The 18,460-nt window shown below is 54.3% G+C and overlaps 1 protein-coding gene across 3 annotated transcripts in view; it reads right to left on the reverse strand.

Annotated features, from left to right (window-relative positions):
* The window catches only part of NCK2 (NCK adaptor protein 2), a 152,788-nt gene that overhangs the window by 56,061 nt on the left and 78,267 nt on the right, over positions 1-18,460 (reverse strand). For all 3 annotated transcript variants that reach the window (XM_079792638.1, XM_079792639.1, XM_079792640.1), the window contains exon 2: positions 16,833-17,005. The gene's annotated coding sequence lies outside the window, so the exon portion shown is untranslated. The remainder of the gene's footprint in view (positions 1-16,832; positions 17,006-18,460) is intronic.

An 18,460-nucleotide genomic window follows, 5' to 3' on the forward strand; every position in this document is an offset into this window, starting at 1 on the left:
TTTATTTGCAAATATTTAAAAATAGTGCATTTGCATTAGGAGGCCTCAAAGAAGCAGCCTCAGAAGCAACTAAAATGCCTTATAAATTCTTTACTCAAGTTTCAAGTTGTGTTGCAGGTAAAAGACTTGCCAGATGCCCAGGGGTGTGGCCGGCATGGGCAGGAGCCTGTGGGGGCTTTTCCGGAGCATGCCACCACCGCGCCATGTGAGTGGGAGCGGGCTGAGGAACCGGGACCGGTCCCGCTCCCGCTCCGAGGAAGTTCATTCAGCTGCGATGGGCCAAGCTCTTCCCACTTCCCTGGGGCACCAGGTTCACCCCAGCAGCCCTGCGCACTGGCCCAGCACACGTCTGTCTTCTCCGGAGGGCGGGCCAGCCACGCTGCCGTCTAGTGCCTGACGTGCGATGCGGACGGGGGACCAGCGCCCCCAGCACCCGAGACAGCTGCCGTCACGTTAGCTCCCCAGCGACGCACAGCAAACTCCGCACAGGTTACCCACAGACACACTGAGCAAAGCGGAGCCTGGGGCAGGAGACACGCACTCCCTGGTCCAATCCACAGAGCGAGAAGGGGCCTGAGCGAGGATCCAAACTCCAGAACCATCTCACCAGGAAGCCGGCCTCGCCGGCTCCCTCCGCCGCCGGCGGCGTTCTTAAGTGAACCTTCTTCCTACTGGATCAAAAACATTTTTTTACTTTATAATAAATCTACTCCCTTTGCAATCCTTTTTTTAAAAGTGGGCACCTATTCTTTTTTTCATCCTTATAGCCAGAGTCAAGTACCAACCCTCATTAAAGTACATTAAGAAAATTGCCTCAAAATGAGAGTTTATCAACCAGTTCTCAAGGGTCAATCACCAAGCACCTCCCTGTACCCAGTGGTACTAAGTGAGGTGCCCGACACCCCGTGATCCGAGGACTGGACTACAGGTCGGCACCACGCATGCGTGCCTACAGAGTGGTGCCAGGGCTCTGCTGCTTAAGCTAAAATCTGGGAAACGCTATTCTTCACTCATCATTCCACAAGTCACCACATGCTGCTACCTTAGCCCCCGTCCTGTTCCTCACGGCGCCCTAGACATTCCTCACCCCGGGAGGCGGCTCTGGAGGAAGGGGTACCTGAGTACCCTCATTTTGGAGAGTCACCGTCAGTTTAATAAGCCACATTTATTACACAGTATTAATGGCGAAACAAACAAAATTCAAATAACTACACGAGTTGGAATTGACACTGTCTTAGGCCAACCTGCAACACACCACAGGAATGAAGTGACCGGACAAACACCCCCACAAGCCACGTTCATAGAAACAGTAGAAGTGGCCACCGGGGGCTGTGGGGGTGGGGGAGGTAGGTAAAAGGGATCCGTTCAGCGGTGAGACCTGAGGACCGAGGGTAAATACGCTGGCTCTGGGGTTGGTAACACGGTATTCTATAACTGAAATTGGCTACGAGGAGAACTGACATGTTCTCACCAGAAGAAGAGATGAGTAAGTGAGGTGATGGATGTGTTAATTAACTAGAGTGGAATCCTTTCACAATGTACACATATAGCAAACCACCACAATGTACCCTTTAAACACCTTACAATGTTAGTGACCAAGTCTACCTCAATAAGGCTGGACTTAAAAAAGAAAATAGAAAAAATTACCCATCTATGAAAACGAGCATGGCCCTAGCCGGTTTGGCTTCGTGGATAGAGCGTCGGCCTACGGACTGAAGGGTCTGGGTTCGATTCTGGTCAAGGGCACATGCCTGGGCTGCAGGCTCGATCCCCAGTAGGGGGCGTGTGGGAGGCAGCCGATCAATGATTCTCTCTCATCATTGATGTTTCTATCTCTCTCCCTCTCCCTTCCTCTCTGAAATCAATAAAAATATATTAAAAAAAAAAAAAGAAAGAAAATGTGCCTTGATCCCTGGTGAAACCTGACCTCCCCGGAAATGCGAAGTGCCCTCAGACAAGGTGTACCTGCTGCTCACAAAGCACACGGACAGCCATCCATCCACTTTTAGGGGTTTATTAGGCATATTTTTTCCACAACCAGAAAAGAAGTTGTAATTTTTATAACTCAAGCATCTATTTCATAAACATATAAAATATAAATGTCATGAGCTCCCTCAAGTCTTACTAATGAGTTCAGCTACATTAATCAATAGCTGACCTTTGCCCTCACCACCTATTATTCATAATCACTGCCTAATTCTGAAACATACCAGGGTGAAATGAGAAGCACAGTGGCCCAAAAACACATTCCGCATTGCCTGGGCCTCATACTTGTCGAATGTGACGAAGCTTTTTAGTCCTGCAGGTCTGCATGGTGTATGCCCACGTCCCAAGCACCCTATGCTTTCGGTTTTCCTAGTTGATGGAAACCCTCATTGCCTGGACCTGGGGAAGGCAGGGACCCTGGGACAGAGAGGGCACAGGCTTAATCTCCGCACAGATACCTCTACAAGTGCTTTTGGAAAAATAAGCACTAATATAGATTCCAAGTGTATACTGCTTTTAAGGAAATCTCCCCTATCACTCAAGAAAACAGAATGAGGAAATCAAGATATCTAGCATATGTACTATTTTTTACAATAAATTTTATTTCTCAGAACTGTTTCAGTTTCCTTAACATCTTACGTCAGTATGATACATCTGTTACAATCACGAGGCCAAGAGCGATACATTATTAACCAGAGTCCATAGTTTACCCAGATGTCCTTAGTTTTCTACCTAACGCCCCCACCCTTTAGTCCAGGACCCCACTCAGGACCCCACGTCAGATTGGTCATCAAGTCTCCAGCGGCTCCACTTGGCCGTGACGGTCGCAGACTTCCCTGTGCCGATGACCCTTCAGTTCTGAGGACTGCGGGCAGGTACTTGCACTGTCCTTTAGTTGGGATTTGTCTGATGGTTTCCCTCCTAAGATGGAGGTTCCGGGTTCGGGGACAGGAGAGCACAGGGGCAAAGTGCCACAGTCACTGTGTCATGTTCACATCAGGCAAACGGGTGACACAGCTATGATGTCATGCAAGGCCCCACTGTGAGCATGACATCACAGCCTTGTCACCCAATCGCCTGCTGTGAACATGACATCATAGCTGTGTCACCCATTCGCCTGCTGTGAACATGACATCACAGCTGTGTCACCCGATCACCTGCTGTGAACATGATGAACATGACATCACAGCCGTGTCACCCGATCACCTGCTGTGAACATGACATCACAGCTGTGTCACCCGATCACCTGCTGTGAACATGATGAACATGACATCACAGCCGTGTCACCCGATCACCTGCTGTGAACATGACATCACAGCCGTGTCACCCGATCACCTGCTGTGAACATGACATCACAGCTGTGTCACCCGATCACCTGCTGTGAACATGACATCACAGCCGTGTCACCCGATCACCTGCTGTGAACATGACATCACAGCCGTGTCACCCGATCACCTGCTGTGAACATGACATCACAGCCGTGTCACCCGATCACCTGCTGTGAACATGACATCACAGCTGTGTCACCCGATCACCTGCTGTGAACATGACATCACAGCCGTGTCACCCGATCACCTGCTGTGAACATGACATCTCTCCCCAGACACCCGCAGCTCCTCGCTCCCTCAGGCCTCTGTTCAGATGTCACCTCCCTTGCTCCTCCTCCTCCTATCCCATCCGACTCTGCCCAGCCCCTCCCCCCTGTGCCCAGGTCTGCCATGGCTGCTGCCCACCTCCAGCCTCGCTCTTTCTTTCTCCCACCACACGGACCAGTACTTCACACACATGTTAACTGACTGCTCGTCCATTTTCTCCCCTCCACGTAATTCCTCGAGGACAGGACTCTCTCCTCCCAACAGAGCACTTAGCAGGGCTCCAGTCGCTGATGTCCGCAGCCAGTCAGTGCAGGACGAGTGGGCAAGTGGCCCGCACACCCCACGGCAGCCACTGGGCCCCGCACGCCCCACTGCGGCCCCCGAGGCCCACACATGCCCCACCCCGGCCCCCGAGGCCTGTGCACGCCCCATCTCGGTCCCTGAGGCCCGTGCATGTCCCCCTGCAGCCACTGGGCCCCGCACGCCCCACCCCGGCCCCCGAGGCCCACGCACGCCCCACCCCGGCCCCCGAGGCCCACGCACGCCCCACCCCGGCCCCCGAGGCCCACGCACGCCCCACCCCGGCCCCCGAGGCCCACGCACGCCCCACCCCGGCCCCCGAGGCCCACGCACGCCCCACCCCGGCCCCCGAGGCCTGTGCACGCCCCATCCCGGCCCCCGAGGCCTGTGCACGCCCCATCCCGGCCCCCGAGGCCTGTGCACGCCCCATCCCGGCCCCCGAGGCCTGTGCATGCCCCATCCCGGCCCCCAAGGCCTGTGCACGCCCCATCCCGGCCCCCGAGGCCTGTGCATGCCCCATCCCGGCCCCTGAGGCCTGCGCATGTCCCCCTGCAGCCACTGGGCCCCGCATGCCCCACTGCGGCCCCTGAGGCCTGTGCATGCCCCATCCAGGCCCCTGAGGCCTGCGCATGCCCCACCCTGGCCCCCGAGGCCTGTGCACGCCCCATCCCGGCCCCTGAGGCCCACGCATGTCCCCCTGCAGCCACTGGGCCCCGCACGCCCCACTGCAGCCCCCGAACGCCCCACCCCGGCCCCCGAGGCCCATGCATGCCCCATCCCGGCCCCTGAGGCCTGCGCATGTCCCCCCGCAGCCACCAGGCCGTGCATGTCCCAGGTGCCGCCGAGCCTCCACCACAAGCCCCCGGTGTCCGAGGTCCGGTACGGAAGCCCTCACGTGCAGCTGGATTCAAATGTCAGCGGCCTCATAACCCAACCTCACCTTGTGCTCAGTCACTGCTTTCCACAGACTAAGGGCTCTCTGAAGCCAGGGGGAGTTCCAATTAAACATTTACATGCCATACTGTTGAGCTACTTGGAGTAAAAAGGGTGAAAGCGCATGAGTATACATAAGTGTTCGTGAAATGCAGATCAATGAAGAGCGAATCCTCCAGCTCTCTAGCAACGGACTAGCACAGCGACAGGAAACGGAAGATACGTTTAGCAAAGCTCATTACACTACTGAGAAGCAGTCTAAGGCGAGACTATGTTCCTGGCAAAGATAACTTGGGCTCTGTCAACAAAATCCCGGCGTTTAAACACTGTATTATCTGCCGTCCTTCCTCAAGGACGGGCTGCTGAACACGACTAACACCCGTGGACAGGCCTCGGGCGGAGCCACAGGAAGGCGCGCTCCTTCCCGTGCGAGCTGAGTCCAAACGCAGTGTCCACGCCCAGCGCCGCGCGCACGCCTGGACCTCAGGTGGGGGTACCATTTCCACGGAGCAAAGCACAATGAAACGCACCGCAGAGAGCCCGCGGTAAGCAGCACGAGCAGCGATGGAGAACTGGTGTCTACAACCCGTGGAAGCCCTTACAGCAGGAAGAGAGACCCACAGCTCAACTGAAAAGCAGGCGGAAGACAGCGCCCGGCCCAGAAGGCAGCTCCACGGTGAAGGCGCCGAGTCGGGCCGCAGGCGCAGGGCACAGGGAGCTGCCCCGTCGCGCTGGGCGGGACGTGAAGAGACGCTGAGGGGGCAGGAGGCCCGGCGCAGAGGGAGCTCCGATCCGCTGCAGAGAGAACGGGAAGACAGTTCGGAGTTACGCTGCGAAGGTGGCCTCCGATGGCTGTACAAGGTCGCAACTCGCTCCGGTTCCTGGCAGGAGAGAACTGGCACCCGTGAGTCAGGGGACCTGCCCAGTGCTCGGGACAGCGCTGCTATGCCAGTTCCAGAAGAGGATTAAGTGCCAGTCAGCAGGGGAGGCACAGGTGGGTCTGCAGCCACTCGCCCAGCACTGCAGAGCGGTGGAACGAGGCAGCTCCCCGGAGGACGGAGGACTCGCAACCACGTCGAGCAGCAGAAAGCCAAAGGACTGCATCCCACACGGGCCCATCTTCATGAAGCCCCAAACCAGCCACCAAAAAACCCTTAGGCTTAAGCATGCATGTGGTGAAACTAATTTTAGAAAGAAAGGAAATGAACGATTGAGTAAATAAATACTGGGAGAGAAGAGACAGATTTCCCCAGGAGAATTCTAAGTAAATTATGCAGACTCCCCCCTTAGGGTGGAGCGTACCCCACCCCCCCACCGCCACGTGTGGCTGCGCCTACGACTCCCGTCTCAGGAGGGCAGTGTGGGCAGGAGGAGAGTGACCTCCGTGTGGAGGAACCTGACAAACACCGCCTCCGCCAGGTGATCAAGGTCAACCACACACGGATGCGTCAGATGGCCGCCGCGCACCGGATGATGCGATGAGAATGGCCCTTTAGCTCCGTGATCTTCCCCCAAATCCCATAACTCTAGCGCAGTGATTTTCAACTGGTGACCTCTGTGCCCAGAGATTGTCCAATAAACAAATGACAACAGCCAACACAACAATAGCTCTCCGGTGTGAATGAATCACAAGTATACCTATTTTTTGGTCAGATCAGCAAAAACTACATTTTTGGCGTGCCGCAGAATTTTAGTAACTAGTCTGTGTGTGCCACGAGATGAAGAGAGCTGAACATCGTGGCTCTGGACTAATGAGGAAAAAGACCAGATAAATCCCAGCTGTGGACATCTGATAGGCCCTCCCCAAGACGGTCAAGGTCATCAAAGACACGCGTGGTCTCAGACAGTCACGCCAGGACACAGGATGGCACACGTGAGGAAGCGCCCGGCTGGCCTCCTCCGCACCTGCTCACGCTTCTCGCTCTGCACTGCACTGTGTCCGACGTTAATGCAGCCATTCCTGGTTCCTTCATTATGACCAAGGTTCCCACGATGCATGCTTCCATCTTTTTATTATCAACATACTATATACATATGTGTATATGTAAAATGTGTCTAAGGTGCGCAGGTCTGGTGGAGGATGTGGCGAAGCTGCTCAGGGGAAAGGACACCGACCGGGCAGGTATCCGGTGTTGGAATGAGAGGTGCCGCGGGAATACGGCTGCAATGGCCCAAACGCAGGGGCCTCGCCGATACAAAGGAGTCAGAACCCTTTACCAGAACCCATTTGGAAGCTGGCTCTAATTGGGGAATAAGAAATTTATGGTCTATTGGTTACATTTTTTGCATTAAGAAAACGTGAAACCTCTACATGTTCCATTCCTAAGACAGTCAGAAGGACAGGCCTCCCCACAGACATTCACATTGCAAGCAACACAGCCAGGGGACAGAACTGGGCCCCAGGGGCTGGCCTTCAAGGGACACACAGCCTCCTGGCACCCAGCTGTGGTCCTAACGGATGCAATGCAATCAGTTCCTTAATCAGAAGACCCGGGGATGCTGCAGTGCCAGGAGCTCGAATCCTGATCAGCTGGGCCTAAGACACAGGGACTCCACCTGAGGGCCAGAGAGCCTGGCTCTGGAATGGAACCCTGGGAAGTGTCTTCAGGGTGTGACATAATGGACAGAGCAGGACTGACTTCATGTGGGTTGCCTTTTGCAAAGGTGTAACTACTGCACACTCCTGTTGTGCTCTGCAGGCGACCCAGAATTCCGCTCCGCTGGGCAAAAGGAAGGGCTCTGTAAAGTCCCCAGGGGAAGGAAATGATCTCCCCTTTACACAAAATAACAGACTCTGCCACGTGACTGCTCTACTTACCCTGAGCCTCCTTTTCCAGGATCCCGCCCTCCCCGAGCTGGACTCCCCAGAGCGGAAAGCGCAGGCGTGGGAGGAAGGACCGAACTCTCATTCCTAAGCACCACGGTGCCCGAAGCTGCTTCCTGTTTCCTCCTGGTATTTTGTTAAATTTTGGTGCCTAGGATCAGTTTCCTTGAGGGTTAACTCACAACAAGATCAAAAATTATAATTGCCAATACACACTGCAGTAAAGTGTGAATCCATGAAAATCCTCGCACGGAGAATGGCAGGCGATGAAGCACAGCTGTGCAGGCCCCTCAGCCACTCCCGGTGGGTCAGGCGGGGCCTGGCTCCCAGCGACTCCGCAGGAAAACGCGCATTTCAACGTGGCCCCAGCAGAGGGGTAGACTGGGCACAAAGGCGGGTGAGGTCCGTGGCGGAGACAGGACCCTGCATGGCGACAGTCCCTTCCCCTCCGGCTCACCTCCCGTGCGCTCAGCCCCGGACCAGCCCTCTCTCTCCAGCTGGGAAGGGATAGCAACTCCAGGGTTCACGTTGGCAGTTTCCCAACTGGCTGATCAGAATGACTGGAGAAGTTTTAAAAATAAGCACAGACGCACAGGCTTCCCCAAATCTAACCCCTGGAGCTGGGGCCTGGGCCGGGGTCCCTGCACAATTATGAGCAGCCAGATTCGGGACCAGCGCTAATGGATACAGGCGCACGGCGGTCCCACCTGCTCCGGCACCTCGGCACCTCTGGGGAGCTCTGCGCCAGGGGCCAGGCCACCCGCCCAGCCCAGGCGTCCGTGCGCAGCGGGCGAGCATGCTTGCTCTGGGCAGTGAGGAGTGAGGCAGGGCCTTGGTGCGTCCTCTCCACTCCGGCCCAAGCACCTACCCACGTTCCCAGCTCCCGCCATACCTGGCCCCACTCAGCCGACCACAACTAGCAGCGACGGCAGCTTGTTGCCGGGTAAAGTCCTGGCTCCCCTTCCTGGAGTTGGGACCCAGGGGGTAGATGAGGTCCGGTGTTCCCTGGAATTCGGGGAGAAGGAGTTGCCAGTGGGTCTCTCGCACCTGAACACTTTCCCAGGGAACATTGTGGGTGTAGCAGCCGGGGTTGGGGCACCAAGCTGCCCTGAGAATCCCAAGATCACAGACCCAGTACTCACTAGTCCCTCCACGTCACTGTCACAAAACTGAGCCCTCCACTGTGCACACGTGCGTACACACACACATGCACACACACACATGCACACGCACACATGCACACACACACATGCACACACACACATGCACACACACGACACTTTCTCCAGAGACCTCTGTCCCAGGCACACGCTGAAGAGGCCTGGGATCTGACCACGAGGAAAATATGACCGATGCTTTACAAACTGTCTTTACATGAGCTTTCGGGTTATGAGATGTGGTCAGTTGAAGATGGCGGTATTTAGCTTCTCCCCCAAAGAGGCTCCAGGGAAGGCGATCCTGCCTCGGGCTCTGTGCCTCAGCGGCTCTCCCCGGCTCCTCTGCGCTTAGCATGGACGTCCCTCTAACCTTTGGGGGTAGGTCTCAGATCTAATGCATTTTCCATTCATTCCCCATGAGTGCTGGGGGCGTGGAGACAGCAGAAAGTAGGGTCCTATGGAAACGGGCAAAGCGTTCTGCTTCCCGCAGTGGGCGGGCTGGCCGGCTGGGCGTGCCCTCTGGCCCCAGGCTGCTCCTGGCCGCACGTGGCCTGAGCACTGTGGCCGGAGTAGGCCTCCTCAGGGAGGCTGGAGCGCCAAGGTCAGGGAACCACCATCCTGGATTAAATAATTAGGGACCTCCTTACTTCTTCCAGAGAGCGGTCAAGCCGAAATCCAACCAATCCACTTGTCAATGTTCTTGCTGGTCAAGTTCGACTCTGAAAGGCTGAGAAGGCCAGTGTCTTCACAGCAAGCTGCCCAGGGTCCTGGACCTGGCTGGCAGGCGCAGCCCCTCCTCAGCAAGAATAGAGGGGACTAGTTTCCTTACAAAACTTGCTTTTGTTAACATCTTGCTTGTTAACACAGAATCAAAAACCATTCCCCTTAATCTGTGATCTTTTATGGTCTGATTTATTCATAATGTTTGCATAACCATTCTAACAGCTTGGAGCAGTATTGTTTCCAAAGGAAACATTTACAATCCTATATAATAAAAGCCTAATATGCTAAGTGTCTGGTCATCCAGTCAGCTGTCAGCTGTTCAACCAATCAAAGCATAATATGCTAATGATATGCTAAGACTGCTCAACGTGCACTGACCACCAGGGGGCAGACGTTCTGACCGATAGGTTAGCTTGCTCCTGGGATCTGGCCGATAGGGACTGAGTGGACTAAGTGAGATGGGCCGGACATGCCCTGGAGCCCTCCTGCGGTCTCTCTCCGGCTGGCCAACCTCCCGCGTCCCTCCCTGGACCCCATCGTGCACCAGTGGGGTCCCTCGGCCTGACCTGTGCCCTCTTGCAATCTGGGAACCCTCGGGGGATGTCGGAGAGCCAGTTTTGGCCCAACAGCAGAATGACCGGTCGCTATGACGCGACCTGACCACCAGGGGGCAGACGCTCAATGCAGAAGCTTCCCCCTGGTGGTCAGTGCGTTCCCACAGGTGGGGCTCCGCTCCACCAGAAGCCGGCCTCATGGCTGGCAAGTGCAGCGGCGGAGGCGGGGAGGCCACTGTGGCAACACTAAGGATGTCCGACTGACGGCTTCTGACAGACAGTCAGACATCCCCCAAGGGCTCCAGATTGTGAGCCCCCCCACGCAGTGCACGAATTTCTTGGTCCGGGCCCCTAGTGTTATCATAAAAGTGGACAGGAAAATCGATTCGGACAGGCAGGAATCTAAAACACAGTCTACACTGAAGTACAGGGTGACAGGAGACGGTGGAGGCAAAAGGTCGGGGACCCCCAGCACCCTGCCCCAGCGTCCAGGCCACTGCTGCGGCCACAGCGGTGTCTCCACACCCACCCTTCGGGTCCACACGTGCTCGTAGGTATCTCATGCTGCCCCAGCCATGTAATTTTTTCACCTTTACTGGGTTCTACTTAATAATACAAAGTTACACATATTTAGTGTATAATCTGACAAGTTTGTATAATTTGATGGGTTTGGATCTAATCACTCACCTTGACATCATCACCACAAACAAGGTAACAAACATCCACACCCCGAAGGACTGGCCTGTTCAAGGAGTCGGGTGCTAGAAGCCCACATCCCCCCTGCAACACTGGTGCGAAGCAGAGGTACACCTTTTGCTGTTTGGGAGGAGGGAGGGCAAGAAATGCACTTTCTTGTCCTAACTTAGGAACTGCAGCGATGCCTCAGGAAGCTCCGCGGGCCTGTGTCTCAGCACTGACCCGTCACCTCCGCACCACCTGCCGCTGCTCCTGCTCGGCGGCTCGGGCGGGCCCGTGGGGCAGGTAACGCCACATGACCTCTCCTTCCATGAAAGGGGGGGGGGGTCTTATCACCTGTTTTTAAAGAGAATTTATGAAAACTCCTTTGTAAATGTTAAGGTACAATGCAGAATAGTGGAGAAATGACTGGGATGTTGTGAATTTAGCTTCTACAATCTGTCGGGGGAAAGGTGTGTATGTGGGGAGGTGGCTGGTCAGGAATTTGCTTTTTCTGTCTTTAATTTGCTTCGCCAGCTTCCCAGGAAGCCACCTGCTGGGCACGTTGGCGAGGGTGAGAGAAGCACGCTGGCTCCGCTCTGTCTCCACCTCGGCCGTCAGAAAATGCCGAGTTCATGGACTACGTGGGAAATGTCTACCTGCAATTTTATGAAGCTTCGCCGTACAAAGGTGCTGTGGGAAGTATAATGAACTCAAAAAGGATTCAAGACTTGAATGTAAGACAGGAAGCCATGACACGCTAGAAGAAAACAGAGATTTAAGCTCCTCAGCGTTGCTCTTGGGGATGATGTGTTTGGATTGACACCAACACAAAGGCAACCACAGCGAAAATAAACAAACATTAAACAAAAAAGCTTCTGCACAGAAAAATACTATCAACAAAATGAAAAGGCAAACTGAGGAACGGGAGAAAATGCTTGCAAATCATGTATCTGGTAAGTGGTTACTATCCAAAGTATATAAAGAACTCCCACAACTCCGCAAAAATACAAACAGTCCAGAGGATCTGAACAGACATTTTTCTGAAAAAGACATCCAAGTGGCCAAAAGGCACAGGAACAGATGCTCAGTGTCACTAATGATCAGGGAAATGCACATCAAAACCTCCTGCCTGTTATAACGGCGACCATCAAAGACAAGAGGCAGGCGCCGGTGAGAATGCAGAGAAGAGGAACCTTGTGTACTGGTGGGATGTAAACTGGTGCGGACACTATGGAAAATAGTATGAGGTTCCTTTAAAAATTAAAAATAGGCCCTGGCCGGTGCGGCTCAGTTGGTTGGAGCTTTGTCCAGTGCACTGAAATGTTGCGGGTTCCATTCCCTGTCAGGCACATACCTAGGTTGCAGGTTGGATCCCAGGTGTGGGAAGCAACTGATGAATGTTTCTCTCTCCCCCCCCCCCGTCCCTTTCTCCCTCCTTCTCTCATACCCTCGCTCTGTCCCTCTCTCTGAAATCAGTAAGCGTGTCCTCAGGTGAGGATTAAAAAAAATTAAAAATAGAACTACCATGTGACCCCTCAACGCCACTCCTGGGTACGTATCCAACGGAAACGAGAACAAGGCCTGTCACTGCGGCATTCTTCACAACGGCCAAGGCCTGGGGCACCAGTGTCCACATGGAGGAGGGAAAGATGCGCCTGTGTATAAAGACGGGATATATGTGCACGCGTACACGCGCACACACACACACACACACACACACACACACGCACACACACACTGGAATATCACCCAGCCACTGGGAAGAGGACATCCTGCCATTTTCTACAACGTGGGCGCACCGTGAGGGCACTATGCTACAGAAGTAAGCCAGACAGAGAAAGACAGTACTGCGTGGTGCCACTTCTATGCAAAAGCTAAGAAAACGTCGCAGTCACAGAAACACAGTGCTGACGTGGTTCCATGGCTGGGGAGCAGGAAGAGGGAGCGCGATGAGGGAGACCTTCCGGACAGACGAGGGAGTCCTGACCCAGCAGCACCGTGGCTGCGCGTTAACATGCACGGCCCGTGGCCTCGCTGAGTACCCGCCAGCGCTCTCCGATCCAAAGGACAGGTGCAAGGTGACGGTGTGCCCACTAACCAGCTGGTGGGATTTCCTCGCCACGTACGCCAGACCACGCCCCACGATGTGCACTTAGACATTACACTTCATTGTCAAATACACGGCAATAAGGCTTAAAAAAAGACGCGTGGCCTCCCTGCCCGCATCCCCACTCCGGACATTCTCGTCGGCACCTGACAGCGTGTGAAGTCCAGGTCGTGTCTACCTCACGGAGCCCGAGGCTTGTCACCTAAGCCACCCTCTGTCCTCCCCCACACCCCAACATCCTTCTGCCCATTAGGCTCTCCCGTAAAGGTGTCCAGGGGTTTTCAAAAGATGAGCCATCATCAGCATGGCATACGATGCCCCGGCCCAGTGAGTGCCAGCCACCAGCAGACCACGTCCCTTCCCAATCGCGGGCCGGAAGACTCACGTGCAGACCCACGTAAACATCCCGTGGGACAGGAGGGTTTGCACATGCTCTTCCCGTGCTCGCCCCTCCCCAGAGTGGGCACGGTCAGGGCCGGGGGCTCAGAAGGCTGGCTCCCTAACCTCAAGGGGGGAGGCTCCTGGCGAAGGTGAGAATTTGGGGCAGGAAAGCAGGGGCTCGGGACCCCACTCGGGCCCCTCTGAGATGCAGCCTGGACACGCCCCCTCACGCTGCCTCAGGCGCAGGTCTCTCTGGGACAGCACAAACCAGAGCACCCAACGCCTGACGTCCCATTAGCGCTTCCCAGGCTAGCGCTGCTTCCATGCTTCCCAAGACCTGGCAAGTGATGAAGCTGACCAAGCTGTCCCTTTCCGGCTGGCTCTTCAAAGACCACTGGCCAAGCAGTGTTTGCCTGTCCCCACCCCCTGCTGCTGACCTAGCAGCCGCCTGTGCTGACCCATCACACCTCTGCCCACCCACCTCGCTCCTTAACGTTCCCTCCCAACGCAGCATCTGCTGGCGCCCCAGCCTCTTCTCTGAGGGCCAGCCCACCCTGCCCTGGGCGCACGGACTCGCTGTACGAGCATCAGCTACAGCAGCTCCCACAGGACGGGACGCCGCCGAGCTGCAGGGAGCTGCCTGGGTCCTGCCGCCGGCACGAGGCCATGCAGCCAGTGTCTAAAACGGAATTCTCTCTATTTCTGGGGCTGCGAAAACACAGTGCTAAAACAGTCACTGCGAGAAAAATAGCCCAGAATGCAGTCGGTGCTCACAGCAATATTTATTATGTGAATGGATATATCTCATGATTTCCCACTGGACATTTTTCTAAGCAACAAAAGTAATTTTTAACATTAAAGAGAATCAGGGTTTTGGTGTGGATCTCATGAACGTATAAAAGAACAAATCTTTAACATTTTACAGGTGTACATATTTCTGTAAGAACATCTTCATGATGATCTATGTCCAGCTCCCACTAATAATCAGCCAGCCAGGCCGCCTCTCGTTTGCAGAACCATAACAGACCCTGGCTGGGTGTCTGTGCAGAACGTGCCGCCGCGGTGAGTCTGTGACCCCCCTGCCTCACTACTTTCTGAAAGAGGACCCTGAAATAACCTTTCCTTAAAAAAGATTTGTAATCCTCACCTGAGGGTATGGTTTTTAAATTGATTTGAGAGAGAGAGAGAGAGAGAGAGAGAGAGAGAGAGAGAGAGAGAAAGAAACATTGATGTCGATCAGTTGCCTACCGTACACATCCCATCCAGGGATCAACACACGACCTGGGGGTGTGCCCTGACCAGGATGGAACCCGAGACCTTTCGGTGCACGGGACAGCGCTCCAGCCAACTGGGCCACAGCGGCCAGGGCCTGACAACAGCTTCCTGTCCGTTAATGCCACTGATGACCAAGAACTTGCTAAAGTAGTTAGTGTCAGTTTGTTAGTGATGAATTACTGATGAATTCTGGTGATCAGATTTGAGGATTTGCACTTACTCTCTAGCTTATAGTGCCACGAAACATGAGGCTGCATTTACAAAAGACTAAGTCATAACAGGTTCCACCGCAATGACTATTAGAAAGACGGAGTCCCCGTACCTAGGAGTTTTAGTTGTTTTTAAGGTAATGGAAATCTCCCAGGAGCGGGCATGAAACACCAGAGAGGTGTCTGTCTCCCATGAGGCCTGGAAGAGGTAGCTGGGAGCGCCCTAGCAATGCAGGGCGGGGGGTGTAAAGCTAGTCAGAGCCCACGGCGCCCGGGTGGGCAGGGTCAGCACAGCTTCAAGTGCAGGCGCAGGGAGAGAGAGGGGCTTGGACTCAGGCTGTACAATCGGACCTCCCGGCACCTCCAACCCAAACCAGGGTCTCGACTAGAAATCAGTGACGAGCAACACCCTAAATAAACCGGACAAGGGGTCATTTTCTCCAGAAGAAGTCATACAGGTCAGTGAGGCGAAGACAGTCAGGCACTGAACCCTGCCTTTGAGAAACACTGCATATTAATTCCGGGCTGTTCTGGTTAGCACACATCAGCGGGGAACATAAGTTAAATCAAGAATCACTCTCATGCCCCTGAAAAAAAAAAAGTGGTCAAGGAGAAAAAACCCATTTACAAAATTCTGGTAGTAGTTTTAGACCAAATGAGAGAAAATTCTAATGTATACTAAACTAAATAAATTTACAGAAATCATACCAAGAGATTTTATAGTACAAAGTTATAGATTTCAGAGTAGTTTAAAACAATTTATAAATAATAGAAGCAAAACAAGGTTCTGAAGGAAAGCTAATGAACTGGGTGCTGTCCCCCAGCTAGGAGGCCCTAGTCCCAGCTGTGAGGCACTGATCCAGCTGTGAGGCCCTGGTCCCAGCTGTGAGGCCCTGGTCCCAGCTGTGAGGCACTGGCCCCAGCTGTGAGGCACTGATCCAGCTGTGAGGCCCTGGTCCCAGCGGTGAGACACTGGCCCCAGCTGTGAGGCACTGATCCAGCTGTGAGGCCCTGGTCCCAGCAGTGAGGCCCTGGCCCCAGCTGTGAGGCACTGATCCAGCTGTGAGGTCCTGGCCCCAGCTGTGAGGCCCTGGTCCCAGCTGTGAGGCACTGGCCCCAGCTGTGAGGCACTGATCCAGCTGTGAGGCCCTGGTCCCAGCAGTGAGACACTGGCCCCAGCTGTGAGGCACTGGCCCCAGCTGAGAGGCACTGATCCAGCTGTGAGGTCCTGGCCCCAGCTGTGAGGCCCTGGTCCCAGCTGTGAGGCACTGGCCCCAGCTGAGAGGCACTGATCCAGCTGTGAGGCCCTGGCCCCAGCTGTGAGGCCCTGGTCCCAGCTGTGAGGCCCTGGCCCCAGCTGTGAGTCCCTGGATCCAGCTGTGAGGCCCTGGTCCCAGCTGTGAGGCACTGATCCAGCTGTGAGGCACTGGTCTAGAGGTGCAATTGCACCTGCTCACACAGCCAGAGATGGAGCCAGGTCGGCCAGACTGCTGCCCAGCAATTCTTACGTCCTAAGTCAAACATCCCAAATGATGCCAGGCTAAGCAATGCTTTTTTATACGGGGTATGACTTTGTCTAGGATCTGCTATTATAGGGCAGAACCCGCCTGCTATATTACAGACATGGTTTCAGTTCACACACTCAAGTACATTCTCATACAAACAGGTAAACTTTCCTCAAAACCCTTTATCTATTGCCAACTTTTGATGCAGACTCGTCTTCTCAGCATCAAAGCGGAGTGAAGCCTCTGGGGGCTGAGTGTCCCGGCGGCAGCCCCCCCCCCCTCGCCTCAGGGCTCCCGGCTCCCGGCTCCCGGCGCGCAGGGGACCTGACCTGCAGACTCGAGAACCATCTGTTGGGCCGGAGAGCTGAGCGCAGGCGCGTTTCACAGCGGGAGGTGCCTGTGCTATGCCTCCCAGCTCCTCAGCGCCATCACGCCCTACAGCAGGGGTAGTGAACCAAGCTCCTTGAAACGGAAATATTATGTGGCTCAACAAATCAGGGCTACACTTACTGCCATTTTATTACTGTCAAACCTACTGTGCAAATCAAGTATCTCAGGCGAAAGCAGCCTTTCTCCCCATTTTCAGCAGAAAGCTGCAGACTTACCCTTGGCGCTCCGCTACGAGATGACTGGCCGCACAGAACCCCTGGGCGGTGCCTCCAGCAGATCACACCTGCGCAGGGACAGAGCTGCGGGAATTCACGACTCTCAAACCCAACCCAGACTTCCACAGAGCTCTGGTCTGGGAAATCTCTCGTAGTAAAGGAACAGAGGAAATCTGAAAAGAAACAGAAAATCACATATTAGGACTCTGGCTTATTTGATTTTAAGTAACTGCTTGAGAAATAACTGCTTATTTACCTGAAACGAATACTTGTAATAAACCCCAGAAGAAAGTTACTTTGTACCTAATGACCTCTACCCAAACCAAACTGCTCCCACCTCCCCACCTTCTAGCCGCCAATCAGACCCAGGCCACGGTCAGGGAGGCCAACCGCACACCCCGGAGAAAAGGGATGGAGAGAGCGGGGACAGCAGGCCATAAACCAGGGACCCTAGTTCCCAAGCGTATTCAGACTTCCCACCCCACCGCTCCCCACCCACACCTTCGAAGCCGGCCAAAAACCGAAGGCAGGCTGCCGCACGGGAAGGAAGCCAGTCTGGGAGCTAACGAGGCAGCCGGGCTGCAGGAGCACTGAAATTATTGAGAGATGCGATCCTGTCTTGGAGTCTCTCATACTGGCCATTTATTGAGAGGCCAGCTCCTGGACCCACAGCCTCGTGCTAAAAACGTCCCTGCAGGAAATCTGAGAATAACATCCCAGAAATACCAGGGCATTGTGGCGAGAAGCCGGCGGCGACGCGGCCTCTCCCTCCTGGCTTGGGCAGTCTGCTCTCCCCTTCCCTTCCCTCCACTGGGGACTACTTTCAGTCCTCGCCTCCCATTTTCCAGGCCCCTGAAGGTCTGTGGCCCTCCCAGTGAGTTCCTGCCATTGTTAATTACATTTCACACCCAGAGCGGATCTGTCTCGACAGTTCCCTCAGAGATCTATTAATTCATCCCTGGCTTGATTATGACCCCAAGTGTTAAACACCCCACAGAAAAATCGAATTCTATTTTAGTCAAGTAGAAAAAGATAATCCGAGTAGGGCTATCATAGAAATGTTACAAGGCAAGTTCATAAATTTTGATTAAAAACTTCATCCTATTTTACATATTCTCTAGCATTATTTTAAAGGGTGCATGCTTTTTATTTAAAAATATGATTAAATACAAGGAAAAGTTGATAACCAAACACAATGGGAAGACTAGATTTGGGCAAGATGTTAAATGTATACCAGGATGGAAATGGAGATTACAAATGGTGCAGAGTAAGTGGATTGCTACACAGACATCCATCCAGGACCAAACTAAAACTATAACTAAAAATACAAAAAACAAAAAAACCAACTGAGGAGAGAACCCTGATAACCAAGGATGGAAAGTGAAGACCGCACAGAGGCTGGTAGGAGGGGCAGAGGCACGAAAGGGCCGGCCGGGCTCCCACAGACAGCAGCTGAAGGTCTGGAGAGAGATCTCAGCTGTGGGGCGGGGGGGGGGGGGGGGGGGGCAGTGCCACTGAGAACTCTGGGGTCTAATCCCCAAGCTGGGTCGCCCCAGCAAAAAGCACCAGAACTGAGAAAGGTGCCCACATATCTGGCTGTGAAAACAGTGCAGGGCTGCTGTCTGCCA

The sequence above is a fragment of the Cnephaeus nilssonii genome (assembly GCF_951640355.1).
Source record: "Cnephaeus nilssonii genome assembly, chromosome: 15".
In the NCBI taxonomy this organism is placed as follows: Eukaryota; Metazoa; Chordata; class Mammalia; order Chiroptera; family Vespertilionidae; genus Cnephaeus; species Cnephaeus nilssonii.